We start from the raw sequence: 26,941 nt of genomic DNA, 5'->3' as shown, positions 1-26,941 counted from the left end.
AAAGAAAAGAAAAAGGCAAAATTAAAGAAATAAATAAGATATGACTCAATAACTTTGCTACTTATTTTGCAGGGCAGTCTAATGCAGTGGTCAGGAAAGAACTTGAGATATTGTATGCCCTAACTCAGCAAGTTTATTTAAGGAGCATGGGGACAGGACTCATGGGCAGAAATAGCTACACTTTTGCTGTAGGAAGCTGGTGGTTATATGCTTAGTGCTCAGGGGTGAAGGGAAGTGCAGGGAGTATCAGATCATGAATGTCCTTTTTGAATTTCTACTCATAAAACTACTTTTGCAAGATTTCTCTGGTGCTTGTCATTCAGTTTGATATTAACTCTCAGTGAGATATACAGGCAGTCATGGACTCTTTAAGAATGTAGCAACCAGCACACATTTGATTCTTACTGGAACTTTGTAGGCTATAGGTCACCCTTCTGGGCTAAAGGTGAACATTTTTCTGTTTCTATACCTCATCATTTTGACACAGACATTATACACAAAACCTTATTTCATATATAGTTTTCTTTGATCTTATACAGGCTTATGCATTGTTGATTTGATAGTACTTTTATAATAATCATAATGTAACTTATAAAAATAATCTTTCATCCTAATTCCTTAGTAAGCATTGTAGACCACCTTATTTCACTAAATGAGATTACAAAATATTGTATTTTCTGTTACAAACCATCTGTAATTGAGAATTAGTTCTATAGAAGACCAAACACAGTATATTTATTATGCTGATTTTTAACTGCCACAATTACAGAAAGACAATTTTCTGATTTTGTCACACATAATGTTTAGTGTTTCTCATTTTTTTAATGATGGTTACAATCTTTGGGTACTTTGAAAATAGCAAAGCACTACCAAAATATATAGTAAAAAAAAACAATAAATCCCTGAATAGATACATAGTACAGTTGTGTTTCTGTCCAAGAATAAAGGCTCAAATGAGTTACATAAATAAAGTGCCTCATTTTCCTTTGCACTGGCTGAAGCAAATAGCCTCAATTGAGCTCATTTGATGAAAAGTCCTTAAGACACTCCACTTACATTTTTTACTCCACTCAAGCTAACTATCTAGTGTTGTTTTTTTTTTTTTCACTTGTCTATGGTTGACATATTCAAGAATACATTAGAATAGGAGAAAATTTATTTAAGGACTCTTTGGGAAATAAACAGCTGTCCTTTAATCTGAGAAATTTTATAATTAAAAAATAACATCTATATGATCCAACAGACAAAAGACTGTGTAAGAGAACTGAATTTTCCTTCTGATTGATGGGAATAGAGAGAGTGCTGTCTTTGCATTCTTGTCTCGGATGACAGCTCGCTGATCTTCTATAGCATTCCACTGGCAGCCTGCCTCCTAATTCCATCAAATGGCAGACATAACAACAGCAAACAATTACAGAGATATAATTTCTATCATATGGAGCTATTTTTATTGGTTTATTAAATTAGCTTCATCTAAATGTACAATCTGTTTCAATTTTTTATTTAAAGCTGCATTCATTTAAATTTGTCTTATACCTGTACATGTATATGTGAGTCTGTCAGAGTTGGGTGTTTTGCTTTTATAGGACAACTTCATTAAAAATGACAACAGCAACATTTTAGCTGACTGGAGAGATTTTTATTCTTAGTATATAGACCAGTCATTTGACTTGTGAAATTGGTTTCAAAAGGCTTGCAGCAAAATGGCTTTGACAAGATGTCACACTGTGAAATGTGGGTGACAAGATGGATCTCAGTGAATAATGCAAAGAAAGATGACGTAAATTAATTTCAAAATAACAACTTGATTCTGCTGATAGAGGGAAAAGAACATTGATTGTAACAGGACTGGCAACGATAGTCCTGAGGCTTTATGAATACAGAAATAACCAGTGGAGGAGAATTTTAGATTTCAGTTTTCATAGACAGAATAGGAGGAAAGGTTCAGAAAAATACAGGCAAAATGTTCATTCAGATTAAGACCAGAGCTTCTGAATTCTCTTATGAACTTCTCAATCTCCCAAGAGTTTAAAAAAAAAAAAAAAAAGTTGAAACTCCCTGAGACTGCAGGATAGCTTCCTTTGGATGTGTTACAAGAGTGTTCAACTTGGTAACTATTCATTAAGTTTCACATATATGAAGTACATGCTGTTTCATACAAATGCTGCATTTTGCATTTTTCAACCCATTTATTTCTCTCTTGCCCTCAGGTGCCAGTCCAGGACTAAAACTTCCTTCAAATTTCTCTGCTTCTGATCTAACTTCAGAATCCCAAAAGCTAAAGAAATTGAATGATTTCATTTCTATGCTGGTTCTGTTTATATGGCCAAAAGAAGCAGAAAACAAATAAGAGGTATATTAATTGACTGATTTCCACACACAACAAACACTAACACCTTATTAAGGACCTGAGTTTTATTGACTAGGATTTCCTTGGTTTTTAGAGGTAGGATGAAGTATAGAATATATTTACTGCCTTGAGATTATTTCATAGAAGAGGCAGGGAATATTGAGAACACCATTTTAGAGTTCCTTGGTTAAAAGAGCTTCTGATTATATTAATTCTTTTCTGGAAATATCTCAACAAATATCAACCAACATCTATATTTGCCAAAGGCAACTTATCTTATAGCATAGAGGTCCTTAAAAGAGAAAGAAAAGAAAGGGTACTTGATGCAAGTCACCAGACAAGTTTTTCTAAAGGAGATACATAAAAAGTGGTTCCCTACCTTAGCAATTTGAGTTACCACAGAAGTTAAAATCATGGATGTGAAATTCAAGGACCCATTGATTCACTCTGGTTTGAAAATTAAATTTTTATGACCATGGAAAAATTATTTTCCTTCTCTAATAAGATGCTAATAATGATATCCTATTACAACAATAAGTCTTCCAAAAAGGCCTTATCTTTTTTTAAATATTTATTTTTATTTTTTTTAATAAACATATAATATATTTTTATCCCCAGGGGTACAGGTCTGTGAATCACCAGGTTTACACACTTCACAGCACTCACCATAGCACATACCCTCCCCAATGTCCATAACCCCACCCTCCTCTTCCAAACCCCCTCCCCCAGCAACCCTCAGTTTGTTTTGTGAGATTAAGAGTCACTTATGGTTTGTGTCCCTCCCAATCCCATCTTGTTTCATTTATTCTTCTCCTACCCCCTTAACCCCCCATGTTGCATCTCCACTTCCACATATCGGGGAGATCCTATGATAGTTGTCTTTCTCCGATTGACTTATTTTGCTAAGCATGATACCCTCTACTTCCATCCACGTTGTCGCAAATGGCAAGATTTCATTTCTTTTGATGGCTGCATAGTATTTCATTGTGTATATATACCACATCTTCTTTATCCATTCATCTGTTGATGGACATCTAGGTTCTTTCCATAGTTTGGCTATTGTAGACATTGCTGCTATAAACATTCGGATGTATGTGCCCCTTCAGATCACTACGTTTCTATCTTTAGGGTAAATACCCAGTAGTGCAATTACTGGGTCATAGGGTGGTTCTATTTTCAACATTTTGAGGAACCTCCATGCTGTTTTCCAGAGTGGTTGCACCAGCTTGCATTCCCACCAACAGTGTAGGAGGGTTCCCCTTTCTCCACATCCTCGCCAGCATCTGTCATTTCCTGACTTGTTAATTTTAGCCATTCTGACTGGTGTGAGGTGATATCTCATTGTGGTTTTGATTTGTATTTCCCTAATGCCGAGTGAGATGGAGCACTTTTTCATGTGTCTGTTGGCCATCTGGATGTCTTCTTTGCAGAAATATCTGTTCATGTCTTCTGCCCATTTCTTGATTTGATTATTTGTTCTTTGGGTTTTGAGTTTGCTAAGTTCTTTATAGATTTTGGACACTAGCCCTTTATGTGATATGTCATTTGCAAATATCTTCTCTCATTCTGTCTGTTGTCTTTTGGTTTTGTTAACTCTTTCCTTTGCTGTGCAAAGGCTTTTGATCTTGATAAAATCCCAATAGTTCATTTTTGCCCTTGCTTCCCTTGCCTTTGACGATGTTCCTAGGAAGATGTTGCTGCGGCTGAGGTCGAAGAGGTTGCTGCCTGTGTTCTCCTCAAGGATTTGGATGGATTCCCTTCTCACATTGAGGTCCTTCATCCATTTTGAGTCTATTTTCATGTGTGGTGTAAGGAAATGGTCCAATTTCATTTTTCTGCATGTGGCTGTCCAATTTTCCCAACACCATTTATTGAATATGCTGTCTTTTTTCCATTGGACGTTCTTTCTTGCTTTGTCGAAGATTAGTTGACCATAGAGTTGAGGGTCTATTTCTGGGCTCTCTATTCTGTTCCATTGATCTATGTGTCTGTTTTTGTGAAAAAGGCCTTATCTTGACTAAACTTTAGACTGTCTTTTTTCCTAACTCTGAGTCCCTGACCTTCCTTTTCTTAGAGCATTTACTGTAAAAAAAAAAAAAAAAAAAAAAAAAAAAAGAAAAGAAACAAACTTAAAACTGTAAATTATTTCTCCACCCATTTGAAATATAAAACTTTTATTCAACTATGTAGCAGTTGACACTTAGGTTGTCTCCATATCATGGCTATTATGAATAATGCTGTAATAAATGTAGAAGTAAAGGTGTCATATATCTTTATAGATTCTATATGTCATAAAGATAATACATGTAAAGATATCACTTTGAGGTCCTTTTTCATTTCCTTAAATATAACCCAAAAGTGAGATAGCTTGATCCTATAATAGCTCTACTTTTAATTTTTTGATGAAATTCCATATGTTTTCCATAGTAGATATACAAACTTACATTCCCACCCACAAGACACAAGATTTCCCTTTCCTCCACATCCTTGCCAACCCTTGTTATCTCTTGTCTTCTTGTTGATAGAGATTCTACCAGTTTGAGTTGATATCTCATTGTAGTTTTTATTTGCATTTCCCTGATGATAAATGATATTGAGCATCTTTTCATGTACCTGCTGGCCACGTGTATGGCCACATGTGTGGCCTGGGTGGCTCAGAGGGTAAAGCCTCTGCCTTCAGCTCAGGTCATGTTCTCAGGGTCCTGGGGTTGAGCCCCCTATGGGACTCTCTGCTCAGCAGGGAGCCTGCTTCCCCCTCACTCTTCCTGTCTCTCTGCCTACTTGTGATCTCTCTCTCTGTGTCAAATAAACAAATACAAAACTTTAAAAAAAAGTCTATCCAATTCTTTTATCCATTTTAAATCAGATTGTTTTTTGTTTCTTCATTTTTTGTTTTTTGTTTTGTTTTGTTTTGTTTCTTGTCTGTTATTGAGTTCTATGAGCTCTTTATATATGCTGGATATTAGTCTTATCCAGTGGGTGATTTGTAAATATTTTCTCATATTTCATAGATTCCCTTTCCATTTTGTTGATTGTTTCTTTTGTTGTGCTGAAGATCTTGAGTTTGCTGTAGTCTCATGGATTTTTGTTCAGTTTCTTGTGCTTTTAATGTCATGTCCAAAAAATCATTGCCAAGACCAATGTTGAGGAGTCTCTTCCCTATGTTTTCTTTTAGGAGTTTTATAGTAGCAGGTCTTATGTTTATGTCTATGATCCATTTTGATTTTTTAAAGTGTATTTATTTATTTTATTTAAGATGTATCAATTTAGGGACACCTGGGTAGCTCAGTGGGTTAAACCTCTGCCTTTGGCTCAGGTCATGGTCTCAGGGTTTTAGGATCAAGCTCTGCATCAGGATCTCTGTTCAGAGGGGAGCCTGCTTTCACCCTTTCTCTTTCTGCCTGCCTTTCTGCCTACTTGTGATCTCTCTCTGTCAAATAAATAAATAAAATATTTTTTAAAAGATGTATCTATTTGAGAAAGAAAGAAAGAGGAAAAAAAAACAAAAATACAGTACTGGGACTACATAAAAAGAGAAAAACAAACTTATGCACAGTAAAGGAAACAATCAACTAAACTAAAAGGCAACCTATGGAATAGGAGAAGATATTTGCAATTGACATATTTGATAAAAGGTTAGTATCCAAGGTATATAAAGGACTCATAGAACAATACCCTAAAATTGAATAATCCCTTGAAAACTGGGCAGAAGACATGAACAGATATTTCCTGAAAAAAGACATACAGATGGCCAACAGACACATGATAAGATGTTCATCATTAACTCCCATCAGAAAAATGCAAATCAAAACTACAATGAGATATCACCTCACTTCTGTAGGAATGGCTAAAATAAAAAACAAACAAACAAAAAGCCACAAGAAATAACAGGTGTTGGTGAGGATGTGGAGAAAAAGTATCCCATTTGTCCTGTTGGTGGGAATGAAAACCAGTACAGCCTCTTGGAAAATACAGCAGAGTTTCCTCAAAATGTTAAGAATAAAACTACCTTGGGGCACCTGGGTGGCTCAGTGGGTTAAGCTTCTCTTGCCTTCAACTCAGGTCATGATCCCAGGGTCTTGGGATTGAGCCCTGCATCAGGCTTTATGCTCAGCGGGGAGCCTGCTTCTCCCTCTCTCTCTGCCTGCCTCTCTGCCTACTTATAATCCCCTCTCTGTCAAATAAATAAATAAATAATTTTAAAAAAGAATAGAACTACCTTACAATCTAATATTCACAGTACTGGTTATTTATCCCAGAAATATAAAACTACTAATTCGAAAGGATAGATGAACCCCTATGTTTATGGCATCATCGTTTACAATAGCTAAAATATGAATGCAGCTCAAGGGTCCATCAAAAAATGAATGAAAAAAGGTGTGGTACATATATGCAAAGGAATATTATTCAGCCACAAAAAAAGAATGAAATCATATCATTTGGAACACCACAGTTGAAGGCAGAGTGTATAAGGCTAAGTGAAATAATTCAGTCAGAGAAAAAAAAAAAAACATATGATTTCATCCATATGTAGAATTTGAGAAACAAAATAGACAAGCCAAGGAGGCAGGGGAAGAGAGACAAAAACCAAGAAACAGACTCTTAACTATAGAGAACAAACTGATGGTTACCAGAGGGGAGGTGGGTCAGAGGATGGGTGAAATAGGGGTAGGGGAATAAGAATACACTTATCATGACGAGCACTGAGTAATATATAGAATTGCTGAGTTATTATATTGTACACATGAACTTAATATAACACTGTGTGTTAATTATACTGGAATTAAAAATTAAAAAAATAATTGAAAAAACAAGCACTTTAAAATGTTGATCAAGTGGGATTAATTCTGCAAGTATCATTAAAATTAATATATTTTAGTTAATATTAATTCATAGCATTAATATATTTTAAAAATAGTTTATTACAATCTGTTTATATACAATATTTCCAAGATTTTTCTTTCTTAAAAATGTTTCTTAGAATTACTTTAATAATTTCTAAACTAAGTCCAGGAGGTAGGTGATTTGATATGTCAGTATATATATACTTTTAAAGATTTTATTTATTTATTTGACAAAGAGACAGCCAGAGAGGGAATACAAGCAGGGAGAGTGGAAGAGGGAGAAGCAGGCTTCCAGCTGAGCAAGAAGCCTGAGGCAAAGCTTGATCCCAGGACTCTGGGATCATGACCTGAACCTTAATGACTGAGCCATCCAGGTACCCCATTATGTCAGTATATTTTAAAGAGTATTAAAAAGATATTCCAAAGAATTAATCGTGATCCTCAGTATGGGCAGATTCTCTGCCTCCATCCTACCCTTTTATATAAAATAAATATGTAAGCAGTTAATGAAATTCAAGGCTGAAAGTGATTTGCTATTGTCCCATGAATTCCTAAACAAAGAAAATTATTTTAGAGAGTCTATATATAGACACACTCTGCAAGCAAGAACACAGATGCATTTATGAAGAGATTATTTATCCACTACAGCAACCAAACTTTTCCCATAAGTGAAACATACCAGATGAATTGTCAAGCTTCCTTATTATAAACAGTATTCAGTTCTATTGAGAGAGAAGCATACACTCTCCTAACTGCTCCACAATTTTCTTTTTGAGTGGTTCATTATAAAAGTGTCTGTGTGCATGTGTGCATGTGTGTGTGTGTGTGTGTGTGTGTATCTTGGGGGACAGGGAAGGCAGGCTGGAATGAAGGGGCGGAATACCTAAGGAAAAGGATATTTCTTTCCTGCTAAGTAGTGGTGATGCACTCTGGGAAATCAAAAGAGTTATTATTAAAAACTAAAACATAAGCAATTTTGATAACAAGCAGCTGTATAAATGTTTAATACTTTCTATTGTTATGCAAGATAGTTGAGACTCTGCTTGGAGCAGTCTGTGAGCAGGATGCCCCAGATTTATTGCCTTTGTTCTAAATCCACAGCTTGCCAAGCATTCCTATGCTGGGGACACTAAGCTGACAAGGAGCTTCTTATATATACTCAGTAAAATATTAGAGAATTATAGATATTTATATACGTACATATATATGTATACACACACACACACATATATGTATACACACATATATATGTATATACAATTCTTATCTACAAAAGGTCAAGTGTATTAATCCAGGGTTGTGGAGGAGGGGTTCAAGTTTGAAAGAAAGAAAGTTGCAGGAGGTTGCTTTCACAAGAGAGCACCCTGAGAGAATGCAGTGCTACACTAAACTGAGGACTGTATTCTGCTTCTGTGAAGACTCAAATCTTGAATGTTTTTGCTGAAGTGCAACTTTAATTTTAACAGTGTTTTCTCCTGTGGAGTTTTGAAACTGTTTCTTTTCCATAATAGTCTCAAAAGGTTTATTTTTTCTACCTAATTCAGAAGTTGCTTTTCACAATTTTGAGTTGTGCCTGAGCCTTGCAAAACAGCAGTACTAAGAAACCTGCCCAAATGTTGTGTTCAGTTAAATAGCTTAGTGCAAGGCGTCCCCCACTTCATCATATACCGAGATAAGACTCACAGATGCCCCACCTTCGTAACCTGGGACAAGGCCAGACACAGATCATTCAAATTCCTCTTCTTTCCTTCTAGAGATTAGCTGAACTCTTTGTCCTAGCCGATCAATCAGAGTAAGTTTTTCAGGGACAAACCACGTTAGACTTTGTTTTCCCGTGGACTTTTGAACTCTGACCCACTTTCAGAGAAGCCAGCATTTGTCCTTCTTTATGGGTCCCTCCTGAGAATTGGCTGACTTCAAGGATAAACATTCCTTGATCAACTGTTTAGTCATGCCACCCTGTTATCCCACACCTCCATAACCCACTCTCTCTACTCTTGTTCACTCCTCCATTAAAAAAAAAAAAAAAGAAGTCCTTATCTACTTAACCTTTGAGATATTTGCCATTTCTCTGTTATAATAGTCTCCCTCACTGCTCCATTATAATTGTCCCCAGTCCTCATTACAGTAGTCCTTCCTAATTAAGTCTCTCCTTACCTAAGACCAGGTTTTTTTTTATTTGACACTTTGCATATGCAATTATTTCTTTAAAATTTAGACTCACAGACTATCAGCACTGGGAGGAGCCTCAGAGCTAATATAGTTTGATTTTTTATATTATAATATGTTTAAGAATCACTTTCTATTTTAATATGTATGGAATCTAATATATGTATTAGAATTTGATTCTGGATCATGATGCAATTGAACTGGTATGCACATATTACATAAACCAAAGTTTCAGATCGGTTTTTCTTAGATTATGGATTGGGAGACACTAATTCTCACATGTCCTCTGTTTACAGATGAAAAATAGAGATTTCTTGACTTAACCAAAGAACATGCTGCTAATCAGTAAATCAATGACATTGATTCTCAAACCAGTATGTGTCCCATTACACAATACTCTCTTTGTAATGAAAAATAAAAAAATTGTGACACCAGCATTTTCAAGTGGAAGCATAATAAAAGGTTCATATGACAAGCATTTGCTTGGAGTATATGAAACAATGGAGAGCCCTCTAGAATATTGGTACATTGATGTTAACTATTAAGTGCTAATTAGTAGAACAACATATTGAATACTATAGTGGGCTATATTCAAAGTGATTACTGAATATATTACTAAGCCTTGATTTACATTCTGGGGACACATTAAAATATCAACTCTCTTATCTCTACTGAGGAAAGATATATAGCATTACATGAATGATAACTGTTCTATTCAACAAGCTTTTAAAAAATCTATTATTTTAAGTAATATAGAAAGAAAAACTGCTTTAAACTAAAAATCTGTTTTTAATATAGAAACAAAGTTGTTCCCTTTATTGAAGAACAAAAATGATAAATCCCTGGAGTCCAGTCAGATGCACATAATAACATTAAAAGACAAAGGACACATCAGTAGTGAAAAATAAATGAAGAAAGTCACTGTTTTAACACCCTGGAATTTTTTTTTCTTAATTTTTTTTAATATTTTATTTATTTATTTGACAGAGAGAGATCACAAGTAGGCAGAGAGGCAGGCAGAGAGAGAGAGGGAAGCAGGCTCCCTGCTGAGCAGAGAGCCCGATGCGGAACTCGATCCCAGGACCCTGAGATCATGACCTGAGCCGAAGGCAGCAGCTCAACCCACTGAGCCACCCAGGTGCCCCTTCTTAATTTTTTAAATGAAAGTCTATATTCTTGCCTGATTTTGCTTCTCTATTTCTCATTTCTCTTTGCTGGATTTTTGTTTGTTTATTTGTTTGTTTGTTCTGTTTCGTTTTGTTTTGCTTTGTTTTTAACCAGATTGTGATATACTGGTGGTCTCGGCTCTGCACACAAAATACAATCATTTGTAAAGAAATTATTTTGCAAACTGGCACTGGACAATCCTTCATTTCACAGTTTACAAAGCTGAGGAAAAAGGAGTTCTGAACATTTTTCAGATTTCATTGGTCCTGGTTTTTGGCTAATGTCTCATGGATAAAATTAAATGCTCGTTCCTTTGTGGAAAAGGTGATGGCATTTAAAAATAAAGATTTTATAGTATGGTCAAAAAACAAAAACAGAAACAAAAAACAAAAAAAAAAAGATGTGGGTCCACAAGTAGAATTTCAGGGAATCAGTCTCTTACTTGGGAACCAAACCATTCATAGTTCTTATTGTAATTCTTATTCACAAATAAAACAGAGTAAAAGCCCAAACAAATATATTTTCTAATACCACTTTGCAAGATGTGAGTGAACAACAGTTGGTCTCTGAGGGTTGACTATAGGAAGGTTCAATTCTTATTATGTCAGATTACTTTGTAACTAACCAAGAGTATGGGGGAAACCCTGTGATAGTAATCATGGTTGAAATTTATACCTTCTACTGTGTCATATGTTTATAAAATGCAATTTGATTATGTTGCTTAAGTTTTGTTTACATGAGTCTGTGTTTTGTATATTACATGTAGTGTGAATTTTCCCTTTATCTTATTTTTGAAATACTGCCCCATTTTTTCAATTTATTCTTGTGGACAAATATGTGTATCTATGTTCAAGTAGCTAATAACATGTCAAGTTTAAATTAACAGTTTGTTGCCTGTGAGTTATATATAAGAGATATTTATTTTTTTTTGGTAGGGGTATCAGCATGAAAATACTTAAAATGGAATTTGAATAGTACCAAGTGAAAATAATAACTTCCAAACCTTTGATCTGCCATTCAGATACACATAGCTTGAGGATAAAAGGAAGGAGAAAGTAGAGAAAAGGAAAATACTTCCAGATGAAATACACATATACACACAGGGGTCTTCTAGACTGTTCTCTGATGTGTGAAACAAGAGAATACATGTGTTTTGGTTATATGCTTTATATATGTTCATGGTCATTTAAGAGATAGACTATAATATATGGGGACTTTTGTACACATGTTACAGTATTAATAGTGATCCATTTTTAGATAATCTTTTCTATGTTTCTTAAGATAATTGCTGATATTTTTCATATTATAATATTTTGCTAGAGACATGATTTTGCAGCACAACTCAAATGCTATTTGAAGAGGTGTTATAATCGACCAGCTCATTTGTGTGAGAGTTTCAAAGCTTTCATGATATCTGGTCTTCTCACTTATTCCAATGTGAAAGGAAATCTTGAAAAACCCAAAGGTTGTGGATTTCATTTTTAAAAATCAAAGGTTGTTTTTTTTTTTTTCTCATTCTTTTAAATATTGCCTGTGAGACATGGGAATATCTTTTTTTTTTTCCTCTCTCTTGGAACTACAGTTCCTTCCTCTATGAAAAAATAAGTCATTATTTTACGGAGAATGCACCACAACAGACTATGTGAGTGTTCAGTGAATGTGTATTGAGTTGTTTCACTATGTAGACATTGATTGCCTTTAAACATCTCCAAATTGTGACAACTTACTCCATAAAAATATGTCACAGTACTTTTTAAAATCCACAATCAAAAGTTGTGATTTGATTTTTTAAAACTGAAGATGTTTACCCTATTCAGTGTTATTTCAGCATCTCTAATCAACCATTTTTTTTTCTACTTACAGTTCTTAAATTATGAATTCAGAGAACTAATGGAACTGATATTTCAGCAGATGGTTTAGCCCTAGAATTTTATCTGAGTCTGAGATTTTTAGGTTCCCTGGCAGAATAAAAGATATAGCTGTTTGCTCCAAATTTAGATGGAATAATTTAAATAAAGGAAGAGTGATATGATTGGAGTGATTCTAAGAAGCAATTATAAAATATGTTAAGTATTAAGAATTCTTGATAATTGTCAGAATTTGTAGGTAAAATCAATAAACTAATGGAAGCCTAAAACATAAGAAAACCTATAAATTTCCTGACTTATTAAAGTGGCAGATGCTAGCATGTGATGATTTTTCTGAATTATCACATAATGGTCTCTGACCATTACCTAGAGAGGAAAATAAGGAATAAGTTGAATTAGCCTCTTCAGCAGCAGCCATATGAGGCAAACAAACCAGATTTATCATTAGTGAAATTATATTTAAGAATCAGTTTGTTTTGATTCTTAACACATGAAAAAACAAAGATAGAATAGAAAAATATAGTGAGAGACTTTATTTGTACTCAGACTGACCTCTGTCACCAATTCTAAAAATACTTTCTTGAGAATATCTTGATTTTTTTATCTCAAATTTAATAGCTGATTTATATTTATAATGATTCTTTTCCCACTGAGACAGAAAATTAATAACATAATTCATAATAATAATAATATGATATAATTAAAATTATCTTTCCAGTAGGTATGTTTCTTTCTAGGGCAAGGTCCAAAGCAACCTAGTATGAGTGTGAAAACTTTCATAGTTCTCCCAAGTAAACGCTTTTCTTCTATTACAAAGTGTGTCAGTCACATCCTGTCACCCTGGGGACAGACATTTTTTCCCCACCGTTCTGTATGAATTTAACAGAAATAAACACCATAATGTTTCTTATTTTTAAATAGAGTACATTTATAGAAAAACTGGGAGTGTTATAGGGTTTCAACTACATACAGTATATTAGAACATTTCACCATCATAAAATCACTTTATTCTCAACTACCAGTGAGGAAAATATTGTTCAAATAAAAAGTCAATTTGATTGAATTGTCTTGAAACCAAGGCCAGTCCAAAAACTCTTAAATGCCACAGGCTAGTGAAAAGCCTTCCACAAGAACTGGAAATGAGTTAGGTGAGTATTGATGCTTTCCCCCAGTAACATGGCTACATTAATATCACTGTTTTTTAGCTAATATATTAAGAATTGAGGGGTGCCTGGGTGGCTCAGTGGGTTAAAGCCTCTGCCTTCGGCTCAGGTCATGATCCCAGGGTTCTGGGATCGAGCCCCACATGGGGCTCTCTGTTCCACGGGGAGTCTGCTTCTTCTTCTCTCTCTGCCTGCCTCTCTGCCTACTTGTGATCTATGTCTGTCAAATAAATAAATAAAATATTTTAAAAAAGAATTGAATATCATATGTAGGTTATTTGAGGGGTCAAAGTATTATATATTGAAATTCTAGGCTCTATAAAAAATCAAGTAGTTTCTTTTTTTGCTTAAATAAAGACAGCTGCCAAAAAAAAAAAAAAAACCTAACTGGATGAATGTTTAAAATACTGTATTTTTGAGTAATATGAAAAACCCCTTTTCTTGTACATAGGTTAGTTATTTTCTTTTGAATCCTATCTTGGTAGTATTTGTTTTTAGACTTAGAATATTATGGGCTTCATGATCATCTTAAAAGAATTTTTTTTTTTCTTCTCTGTATTTTTTTTCTTCTTTCTAAATGGCATTATTTCTTATGTTCTCATCATGTTATGTCTGGACTATTGCAATACCCTAAAACATGACTTTTGTTGGCTTTTAGAGCATACTGTAAAAACAATGGTCTTCATAAAATGTTTGTGGCCTTGTTGATTTTTTCATCTACTTTCATTGAACTGGAGTAAAATATATAGTGTAATCTTATATTTTAGTATTCATATGTACAATGACAAAGTTAGGTCTTTACAGGGTTAAAACTATAATTTCGGTGTTATCAAGTAATGATGAGAGTTACACAATGTTTATTTATTCTTTTATTAATTAAAAGTATGTCTATATTACAAAGAACAATCTGAATCTACCTTTTAGCAAATTTCACATGATAAGTTTCTCAGCATCACTTGAGTTCACATTACAGATTTGTGTGCAATTTGTATATGTGAGTGCCTAATACAGGGTCACTATGGCATAAAAATTATTTGCTAGTGTTCTTAAACTGTGATAAAAAAACAACAAAAAATTTACAAATGAACATTATAAACATAATTATTTCTTTCATGTTTCATTTTTGTTTGTTCTTTAATGCTGTATTTTGGGAGCCCCAGTGGTTCTGGTAGAGGAAGGGATGCATAGAAAAACAATGGGTAAATATAATGGAATGAAGTAATAAGAAAATGTAAGATACCTTTGAACCCTTTTCAGACAACTCAGAATAACAGTTCACAAATAAAGAAAGCACCCAAATGTATAAAACAATAACAAAGATAAAGCAACTAATGATTAATAACACAATAATGGTAGGGAAATTTAAAACCTTACTTACATCAATAGGCAGATCATCTAAATAGAAAATAAACAAGGAAACAATGGCTATGAGTGTCACTCTGGACCAGATGGACTTAACAGATAAATTAAGAACTTCCCATTTTAAAATGGCAGAATGCACATTTTTTCCAAGTATATGTGGAATATTTTCCAGAACAGATTACATATTAGATCACAAAATAGACTTTAATACAGTGAGATTGAAATCATATCATGCATCTTTTCTGACCACAACACTGTGAAGCTAAAAGTCAACCACCAGAAAAAATTTGGAAAGATCACAAATACATCAAGGTTAAACAACATACTACTAAATAATGAATGGTCAATCAAGAAAACAAAGAAGAATTAACAAAAATACATGGACACAAATGAAAATGAAAACACAATGGTCCCAAATATTTTGTGATGCCTCAAAAGCAATCCTAAAAGGGAAGTATATAACAATATAGGCCCACCTCAAGAAACAAGAAAAAAATATAATAAGCTTCTTAACTTCACATGTAAAGGAGCTAGAAAACAAAACAAAACAAAACAAAACAAAAACACAAACAAACAAAACAAAGCCAAAAGCCAACAGAAGGAAGGAAATAATAAAGATTAAAGCCAAAATAAAAGATACAGAAACTAAAAAAGCAGTAGAACCAATCAATGCTACCAGGAGCTGGTTCTTTTAAAATATCAATAAAATTGGTAAACTTCTAACTAGGATTTTCAAAAAGCATATAGACCCATATAAATAAAATTACAGGGGTGCCTGGGTGGCTCAGTGGGTTAAGCCGCTGCCTTCGGCTCAGGTCATGATCTCGGGGCCCTGCGATTAAGTCCTGCATGGGGCTCTTTGCTCAGCAGGGAGCCTGCTTCCCTCTCTCTCTCGCTCTCTCTCTCTGCCTGCCTCTCCTTCTACTTTTGATTTCTCTTTGTCAAATAAATTAAAAAAAAATCTTAAATAAAATTACAAATGAGATTTGAGAAATAGCAGTCAACAGCACAGAAAACAATTATAAAACAATTAAAAGACAATATAAAGAGAATTATAAGAGACAATATAAAGGCAAATAAGATAATATTATGAAAAACTATATGTCAACAAATTGGACAACCTGAAAGAAATAGAGAAATACCTAGAAACATAAACTACCAAAACCAAAACAAGATAATAGCAAATAAATTGAATCAGTAATTAAAAAACTCCCAAACAAATAAAAGTTCAGGGCCAGATAGCTTCACAGGCTATCTACTTTAAATTCTACTGGACATTTTGGAAATTCTACTGAACATTTCAGAAGACTTAATACCTATTCTTTCAAACTATTCCAAAAAAGTAGAAAAGGAAAGAACACTTCCTAATTCATTCTATGAGATCAGCATTACCCTGATATAAAACCATGTAAAGACACCACCAGAAAAAGAGGACTACAGGCCTATATCCCTGATTAACATTGATATAAAAATTCTCAGTAAAATACAAGTAAAACAAATTTTAAAATACATTAAAAATAATTCAACGTGTTTAAGTGGGATTTATTCCTGGATGGGGGTATGGTTCAATATTTGAAAATCAACTACTGTGATACCTCACATTAGTAAAAGAAAGGATAAGAAATGTATGATCTTTCCAATAGTTGCAGAAAAAACATTGGACAAAGCACAACATCCATTCATGATAAAAACGCTCAAGCAATGTAGGGTTAGAGGGAACATACTTCAACAAAATAATGGCCATATACAAAAAACCCACAGTGAATATCATACACAATAAGGAAAAACTGAGAACTTTTCTTCTATGGTCAGGAACAAGACAGAGATGTCCACTCTCACCACTTCTATTCAACATAGTATTGAGATTCCTAACCACAGGAATTATATAACAAAAAGGAATAAAAGGCATCCAAAACAGCAAGGAAGAAGTGAAACCTTCACTATTTGAAGATGATGAGGTATGCTATATAGAAAACTTGGTGAACCTGGGTGGCTGAGTTGGTTGGGTGACTGACTCCTGAGTTTTTGCTCATATAATGATCTCTGAGTCCTGGGGTCAAGCCCCACACCGTGTTCCACTCTCACTGAAGATTCTGCTTTGGGATTCTCTCTCACCCTCTGTCCCTTCCTCCTCTAAATTAACTAAGTATTTTTAAAAAGAAAAGGAAACAAAACTCAAAGGACTCTACAAAAAAACCTGCTAACCCTGATAAACGAATGCAGTAAATTCACAAAATCAAGGCACAGAAACCTGCTGCATTTCTTTACACCAAATGTAAAGCAGCAGAAAGAGAAACGAAGGAATCAGTGAAATTTACAATTGCACCAAAACCAATAAAATACTTAGGAATAAACCTAACCAAGAGGAAAAATGTCTGTACTCTGAAAACTATATGATACTGTTGAAAGAAACTGAAGATGACACAAAGAAATGGAAAAACTTTCCATGCTCATGGATTAGAAACAAAAAATATATTAAAAATATTTATTTATTTGACAGAGATCACAAGTAGGCAGAGAGACAGGCAGAGAGAGAGGGGAAGCAGGTTCCCTGCCAAGCAGAGAGTCCAGTGTGGGGCTCAATCCCAGGGCCCTGAGATCATGATCTGAGCTGACCGCAGAGGCTTAAACCAATGAGCCACCCAGGTGCCCCAGGGGAAAAAAAAATTTTATATATATATATATATATATATATATATATATATATATATATAATTTTTTTAAAATGTCTATAGTACTTAAAGCAATCTACACATTTAATGCAATCCCTATCAAAATACCATCAGCATTTTTCACAGAGCTAAACAAAGAATTCTAAAATTTGATGGGGCCACAGGAGATGCCCAATAACTGAAGTAACTTCAAGAATGAAAAGCAAAGCTGGAGACATCACAATTCCAGATTTCAAATCATATTACAAAATGTAGTAATCAAAACAGTATAGTATTGACATAAATTAGACACATAAATTAATATAACAGGATGGAAAACTCAGAAACGAGCCCACAAGATACGGCCAACTTATCTTCAACAAAGCAGGAAAGAATATCCAAAAGCAAGAAGAGAGTCTCACCAACAAATGGTATTAGGGAAGCTGGACAGCAGCAAACAAAAGAATAAAACTGGACCAATTTCTTACACCAAACACAAAAACAAATTCAAAATGGATTAAATACCTAAATATGAGACTTTAAACCATTAAAATCTTGAAGAATACCAGCAATAACCTCTTTAACATTGGCTATAGCAGCTTCCTTCTAGATATGTCTCTTGAGACAAGAGAAACCAAAGCAACAATAAACTATTGGGACTTCATCAAAATAAAAAAGCTTCTGCACAGCAAAGCAAACACTTAAAAAACTAAAAGGCAACATACAAAATGGGAAAAGATATTTGCTAATGAGATATCCAATAAAGGGTTAGTATCAAGAATATATAAAGAACTTATACAAGTCAACACCTAAAACCCAATTCCAATTAAAAAAATGGACAGAACACATGAAGAGATATTTTTCAAGAAAGCATCCAGATGACCAATGGATGTATGAAAAAGATATTCGACATTACTGATTATTAGGAGAATTCAATTAAAAAACTATATGAGATATCACCTCACACCTGTTTGTACGACAAAAATAAAAAAACACAAGAAACAACAAACATTTGTGAGTATGTGGAGAAAAAGAAACCACCTTTCACTGTCTGTGGGAATGTAAATTGGTGCAGCCACTCTGGAAAACTATGGATGTTCCTCAAAAAGTTGAAAATAGAGCTAACATATGATCCAGAAGTTGCACGAGTAGGTATTTACCCAAAGCATGCAAAAGTACTTATTCAAAGAAATGCATTCACTTCTATGTTTATGGCAGTATTATCTACAATAACTAAGTTATAGAGAGAGCCCAAATGTCCATTGACTGATGAATTGATAAGAAAAAGTGGTATATATATATATGCAATGGGATATTATTCATCCATAAAAAGAATGAAATCTTGCCATTTGCAATGGTATGGTTGGAGTGAAGGAGTATTATGCTATGAGAAATAAGTCAGTCATTCCTCAGTCACCCAAACTTTCCATGCCTCTGGGAGGGGCAGAGAAAATCAAGTTGCCATTGCCCACAGAACCTTCTTGTGTCCCATGTCCCAGCAGTCCAGATCTAATCTAGAGACTTCCCTGTTCCCACTGGCCCACACCACACCAACCAACAGCTGGTCCTCATGCCGGTAAACAGGATTAAGGTAAAACTGGCAAGATACACTAAGAGATAACTCAGCGCTGTCTGTTTCTGAGAATCTTCCCCTAGCTCACTCTCCATCCCTCCTCCACGACACAGGACAGGTCACTGTGCTTTTTTGCTGGATCTCAAGAAATACAGTTGATCCCAAACAACATGGGTCTAAGCAGCATGGGCCCACTAATACACAGATTTTCCAATAAATACAGGGCTGTAAATGTAAAAAAAAAAAAAAAAAAAGAAGAAGAAGTCAGTCAGAGAAAAGCAAATACAAATGCTATAAGAATTTAAAAAACAAAGCAAATAAGCAAAAGGAAAAAAAAAAGAGAGAAAGAGGCAAATTAAGAAATAGATTCTTAACTATAGAGAACAAACTAATGGTTGTCAAAGGGGAGGTTGGTGGGGAAACTGGTTAAACAAGCAATGGTGATAAAGGAATGCACTTGTGATGAGCACCAAGTGTATGGAAGTGCTGAATCATTATCTTGTACACCTGAAACATATACATATATGTCAGGATCCAGTGCTTAGAGTCTAGTGGAGGATGTCCTTCATTATGCAATAGATTTAGGCTATAACATAGATAACCAAAATGGCACTGGAACTGGAACTGCAAATATAATAAGTACCTCAAAGGATGGTTATACAGGAATCATAGAAATTGAGAGACAAAACTACTACCAACAGAGGGAACAAAGAAAGGTGTCATCAATTCAGTAGAATTTGAGCTTTGTATTTAAGGTTAGGTAGAATTTGAATACATGGATATTTAGGTTAACAGCATGGAAGGTGGAGGAAGCATCACAGACACAGACATAAAAACACGGGAGGCTTATTGCAAAGAGGAGAGTTAATCAATCAATGCAGAGATATAGAAGGGTAATAATGAAGAATAATAATGGAAATACATGTTGGGGCTGAGATAAAAATATTAAATTATGTATTTTGAATAATCATGAATAAAGGTTTGTCAGACTGTCCTTCACAAAGTAGGTAAGATGGATCATATAACAGGAAGAAAAAAAGAGAGAGAGAGAGAGATAAGAACACTAATTAGGAATCTATTATTATCCAACTATTAAGTAGTGAATCCTGAGCCAGAGTATGGGGGATTGTGGTGTCTAGGTGGCTCAGTTGGTTGAGTGTCTGATTTGGTTTTGGCTCAGGTCATGATCTCATGGGTTGTGGGATAAATCCCCAAATTGGGTGGGCTTCACCCAATGAATGCTTGAAGATTCTCTCCATCTTTCCCCCTCACTCTATCCCTTTCTCTTTCTCAAATAAATACAAATATTTAAAAAGTAATGAAAATAAAAATAGTGAATCCAGGGGGAGAAAAAATAAAAGTGAAGAGAAGAAGTCAGAATACTGATTTATTTATATGCAGTCCCGCAATAATTGGAAATTCATTTGAAATTATTAAAAGAAAAACTTAAAAAAAATTGAAATATATGTCTTCATTTCTTAATTATTTTATTAATGGAACAAATCCTGAAAGGTGATATTCAAAATATTCCATAACTACTATGATCTGAATATTAATCATATAGAATGGGCAATGTTTTCAGCTATACTGTTGGTGTCAGCTCTGCATTTAACACAGTGAAGATGATTGAAAGGAAAGAAAATGCAGTAAGTGTTCAGGACTACCAAGATTATCAAGGTTTGAGTTGCTCACGGGATATATATTTGGACATGTCCTAAAGTCACATGCAAATTTAGACTAGTACTCCACAATCTGGCATATTTCACTTAAGCCATAAATGGAAAAATTCCATTCAGTTAGAGAGAGGGACAATTTGAGCTCCAAGTTACAAAACAGCATCAAGCAATTATTACCAGTAAAACATTACAATTTTTCAGCCTGTATACACTAAGGAAGATGGTAACCACTAATTTTTGGTGGGATAATAAAATATACCATATCTTTACTCCACTAAAAAACTTATGGTATATTAGGTGAAGTATTTCTGATTATACACTTTCATTAAGATAAGGAACATATTGAAGAGTGGTATAATGGAAGAAATAGCAATTTTAATTTACATGCATTTTCCTACAAATTTTAGATACATAATTTTATTTTTATTTTCTTAAGGTTTTTTGTTTGTTTGTTCGTGTTTTTTTTTGTTTGTTTGGTTGTTTTTTTTTTTTTTGACAGAAAGAGAGAGAGAGGGGTAGAGAGGGGGAAGCAGCCTCCCTGCTGAGCAGAGAGCCCAATGTGGGGCTTGATCCCAGGACCCTGAGCCGAAGGCAGAGGCACAACCCACTAAGCCACCCAGGCGCTCCTAGATATATAAGTTTAGGTAAGATAATTAATGCTTAACTTCTCTGAGACCCTCTTCCTTCCCATACAAAATATGAAAATTAATACCTTAGTGTTTCTGGTTAAGGTTCAAGTGGATAATAAACATAAAGGGCTTAACTAACCCAAAATGCCAGAATAGTTTCTCCACAAAATCCAATGTTTACTATATCATGCTAAAGCAGCTGAATGGATTTCCATTATGTTATAGTGTATAGTGTTATAGTGTATGCTTGAGGATGGTCTGATTTAAAGTATATGTTGGGGACACTTGTGTGGCTTAGATGGTTAAGTGTCCAACTCTTGATCTCAGTTTAGTTCTTGATCTCTGGGTCATGAGTGCAAGCTCTGGGTTGGGTTACACACTGGGCATAGAGCCTACTTATTTTTTTAAGTATATTTTATATGGCATAATCAATATTAATTTTGGTGTCTTTCACCTTGTATCAAAGTGAAAGGAGGTCTTTTATCTGAATGGCTGAAATCAACATGGTATACACAGTTGGCATGATGGTCTTTTAGAAAAACATGAAATACTTTCTAAAACAATGTGGACCATAAAGTCAACAGTTGTTTCAAAATCACTGATACAGGGGGAGGAGTAAGATGGGAGAGGAATAGGAGACCTAAATTTCACTGAGTACCAGAATTCAGCTAGGTAGCTATCAAGCTACCTATAAACTCTACAGGAGATCAAAGAAAAGAATAGCAGCAATTCTAGAAACAGAAAAGAGACCTCCTTCTGGAAGGTAAGATGTGTGGAGAAGTGAATCCAAGGTGATATACAGGAAGATAGTCCATGGCAGCAAGGGCCAGCTCCCAGCAAGTAGTAGAGCAGCAGAGCACAAAACCAGAACTTTTGGAAGTCTGTTCCATTGAAGAATGTTGCTCCAGAGACTAAGCAGAGGATGGAGCCCTAACAGAGACAGTGTGGTCTTAGATCCCTCATGGTGAAAGACCAGGGATGCCTGAGTGTGGCAGAGCTCCCAGGTATTGGAGTGGGGAAGCTGGCTGCAAACACAGAGCCAAGGAATGGGCTCTCAGCTCAGGGTTGCCATAAACCATGATTCCCAGCACAGTCAGGCCACTGCTCTTCAAGCAGGGACCCCGAAAGTGGCAGATCCAGGGAGACGCCCACTTTCCTCCACAGGAAGGAGTGGCACAGGAATATGTTACAGGAACCTGTTGGGTTTGGAGGCTCCAAACGTGCCATGTGCCAGAGATAGAAATGCTCAGTCACAGGCCATGTGAGCACAGGGCATTGCTGGAAACCAGGACAAGAGGAGTTATTGACTGCTTTTCTCTGGGAGTTCACTGAGGAGTGGGGCCCTGAGCTCTTGGCTCCTCCAGGTCAGAGATTGGGAAGCCATCTTCAGTCTCTTCCCAAAGCTGTATGGAATGCATTCAGGGAATAAAAGATACCAAGAACAAAACAAAGCAGATTACTTAGCCTGGCCCCTGGCAAGAGTGGTGTAATTCTGCCTTGAGCAAAGATATTTGAGAATCACTAGGCACCTCCCCCAGAAGATCAGCAAGAACATCCACCCAAGACCAAGTTCACCAATCAATGAAAACAATTCCAGAGCTGGGGGATGTGGCACATAGAATTCATGGCCTTTTTCCTATGATTCTTCAGTCTTTCAATATTATATTTTTAGTTTAATTTTTCTTATTCTATTTTTTTAATATTTTCTCTTTCTTATTTTAAACTTTTTAAACTATTTATCTTATCAATACCTTTTTAAATTTTTTAAAATTTTCATTGCTATAGTCATATTCTATGCCTTCATTGTAGTTACCCTTATTTTTGCACATATATATATATATATATATATATATACACACACACACATATATATGTATATATATTTTTTTTTTCCTTTAAAATTTGGGGAGGTAGTTTCTTCATACAGATCAAATACACCAGAATTTCTCTCTTTCTGTGTGTGTGTGTGTGTGTGTGTGTGTGTGTGTATTTTTTTTTTTTTTCTTTCTCCTTTCTTGTCCTCCTGGTTTCCAGTCTCTTCTGATTTGCTTAGTATATATTTTTCTTCTGGGGCCATTGCTACCCTTTTAGTATTTTGTCTCTCATTCATCTATTCTTATCAGGATAAAATGACAAGGTGGAAAACCTCACCTCAGAATAAAGAACAAGAGGCAGTACCAATAGGTAGCGACCTAAGCAATACAGACATTAGTAAGATGTCAGAACCAAAGTTCAGAATGATGATTATGAAGATACTAGTTAGGCTTGAAAACAGCATAGAAGATACTAGAGAATCCCTTTCTGGAGAAATAAAAACCCTTCTGGAGAAATAAAAGAAATAAAATCTAACAAAGTTGAAATCAAAAAAGCTATTAATGAAGAGCAATAAAAATGGAGGTTCTTACTGCTAGGATAAATGAGGCAGAAGAGAGAATAAGTGATATAGAAGACCAAATGATGGAGAATAAAGAAGCTGAACAAGAGAGATAAAAAACAACTAGACCATGAGGGGAGAATTCAAGAGATAAGTGATACCATAAGATGAAACAATATAAGAATAATTGGGATCCCAGAAGAAGAAGAAATAGAGAAAAGGGCAGAAGATATGTTAGAGCAAATTATAACAGAGAATTTCCTCAATTTGGGGAAGACAACAAGCATCAAAATTTAGGAGGCACAAAGAAGCCCCCTGAAAATCAATAAAAATGGGTCAACACTCTATCATCTAATAGTAAAACTTACAAGTCTCAGTGACAAAGAGAAAATTTTGAAACCAGTTTGGGACAAGATATCTGTGATATACAATGGTAGAAATATGAGACAGCACCTGACCTATCCACAGAGACCTGTCAGACCAGAAAGGCCTGGCATGATATATTCAGAGCAGTAAATGAGAAAAAAAATATGCAGCCAAAAATACTATATCCAGGTAGGTTGTCATTGAAAATAGAAGGAGAGATAAAAAGCTTCAAGGACAAACCAAAACTAACAAATAACATGGAGGACATGGGGAGATGGAGAGGAGAAGGGAGCTGAGGGAAATTGGAAAGGGAGGTGAACCATGAGAGACTATGGACCCTGAAAAATAACCTGAGGGTTTTGAAGGGGCGGGGGGTGGGAGGTTGGGGGAACCAGGTGGTGGGTATTATGGAGGGCATGCATTGCATGGAGCACTGGGTATGATGCAAAAACAATGAATACTGTTACACTGAAAAGAAATTAAAAAAAAAAAAAAAAAGAATTTGCAAACACCAAACCAGTACTGCAGGAAATATTGAAAGGGGCCCTCCAAGCAAATAGAGAGCCTAAAAGTAACAGACCAGAAAGGAACAGAGACAATATACAATATTGCTTATAGGCAATACAATGTCACTAAATTCATATCTTTCAATAGCAACCCTGAATGTAAATGGGCTAAATAACCACATTAAAAGACATAGGGCATCAGAATGGATAAAACAATAAATAAAAATAAAAACAAAATAATCCATCAATACGCTGTCTACAAGAAACTCATTTTAGACCCTCCAGATTTAAAGTGAGAGTGTGGAAAACAATTTACCATGCTAATGGACATCAAAAGAAAGCTGGGGTGTCAATTCTTATATTAGATAAATTATATTTTAAGCCAAAGATTAAATTTTATGCCATCTATAATAAGAGATGAGGAAGGACACTATATCATACTTAAAGGGTCTGCCAACAAGAAAAAATAAAAATTTTAAATATTCCCCTAACATGGGAGCAGCCAATTATATAAACCAATTAATAACAAAATCAAAGAAAGACATCGACAATAACATAACAATAGTAAGGGACTTTAATACCTCCCTCACTGAAACGGACAGATCATCCAAGCAAAAGATCAATGAGGAAATAAAGGCTTTAAATGACACAGTGGACCAGATGGACATCACAGATATATTCAGAACATTTTATCCCAAAGCAACAGAATACATATTCTTCTCTAGTGCACATGGAACATTCTCCAGAATAGAGCACATCCTGGGTCACAAATCAGGTCTCAACCGATACCAAAAGATTGGGATCATTCCCTGCATATTTTCAGACCAATGCTTTGAAAGTAGAACTCAATCACAAAATGAAAGTTGGAAAGAACTCAATACATGGAGGCTAAAGAGCATCCTAATAAATAGTGAATGGATCAACCAGGAAATTAAAGAAGAATTTTTTTTAAAAATCATGGAAATGAATGAAAATGAAAACAGAGCTATTCAAAATCTTTGGGGCACAGCAAAGGCAGTCCTGAGAGGAAAGTATACAGCAATACATGCCTTTCTCAAGAAACAAGAAAGGTCTCAAGTTCATAACTGAACCCTACACCTGAAAGAGCTGGAGAAAGCACATCAAAGAAAGTCTAAACCCTGCAGGAGAAGAGAAATAATAAAAATCAGAGCAGAAATTAATGAAATAGAAAGCAAAGGGCAGTAGAACAGATCAATGAAACTAGAAGCTTGTTCTTTGAAAAAATTAATAAGATTGATAAACCCCTGTCCAGACTTATCAAAAAGAAACAAGAAAGGACCCACATTAATAAAATTATGGATGAAAGAGGAGAGATCACAACCAACACCAAAGAAATACAAACAATTATAAGAATATATTATGAGCAAATCTATGCCAGCAAATTTGACAATCTGGAAGAAATGGATGCATTCCTAGAGACACATAATCTACTAAAACTGAACCAGGAAGAAATAGAAAACCTGAACAGACCCATAACCAGTAAGGACATTGAAGCAGTCATCAAAAATCTGCCAATAAGCAAGAGCCCAGGACCAGATGGCTTCCCAGGGGAATTCTACCAAACATTTAAAGAAGAATTAATTAATACATATTCTCCTAAAACTGTCCCAAAAAATAGAAATGGAAGGAAAACTTACAAATGCATTCTATGAGGCCAGCATTACCTTGATCCCAAAACTGGACAGTGACCCCATCAAAAAGGAGAATTACAGACCAGTATCCCTGATGAAGATGGATGCAAAAATTCTCACCAAAATACTATCCAATAGGATCCAACAGTATATTAAAAGGATTATTCACTATGAACAAGTGGGATTTATTTCTGGCCTGCCAGGTTGGTTCAACATCCAAAAATCAATCAGTGTGTTACAATACATTAATAAAAGAAAGAACAAGAACCACATGCTACTCTCAATAGATGCTGAAAAAACATTGACAAAGCACAACATCCTTTTCTGATCAAAACTCTTCAGTGTAGGCATAAAGGTTACATACCTCAATATCATAAAAGCCATCTATTTAAAACCCAGAGCAAATATCATTCTGAATGGGGAAAAACCGAGAGCTTTTCCCCAAAGGTAAGGAACACCAGAAAAACTGGAACATTTCCATATACCACACACAAAAATAGACCAAAAAATGTATGAAAGACCCCAGTGTGAGACAAGAATCCTCAGTGTGAGGAGAACACAGGCAGCAACCTCTTTGACCTTGACCATAGC

This window comes from Lontra canadensis, unplaced genomic scaffold, assembly GCF_010015895.1.
Source record: "Lontra canadensis isolate GAN:19392208 unplaced genomic scaffold, GSC_riverotter_1.0 scaffold70, whole genome shotgun sequence".
NCBI lineage: Eukaryota > Metazoa > Chordata > Mammalia > Carnivora > Mustelidae > Lontra > Lontra canadensis.
The sequence above is the reverse complement of the archived record's forward strand: the minus strand, read 5'-3'. Positions refer to the sequence as shown.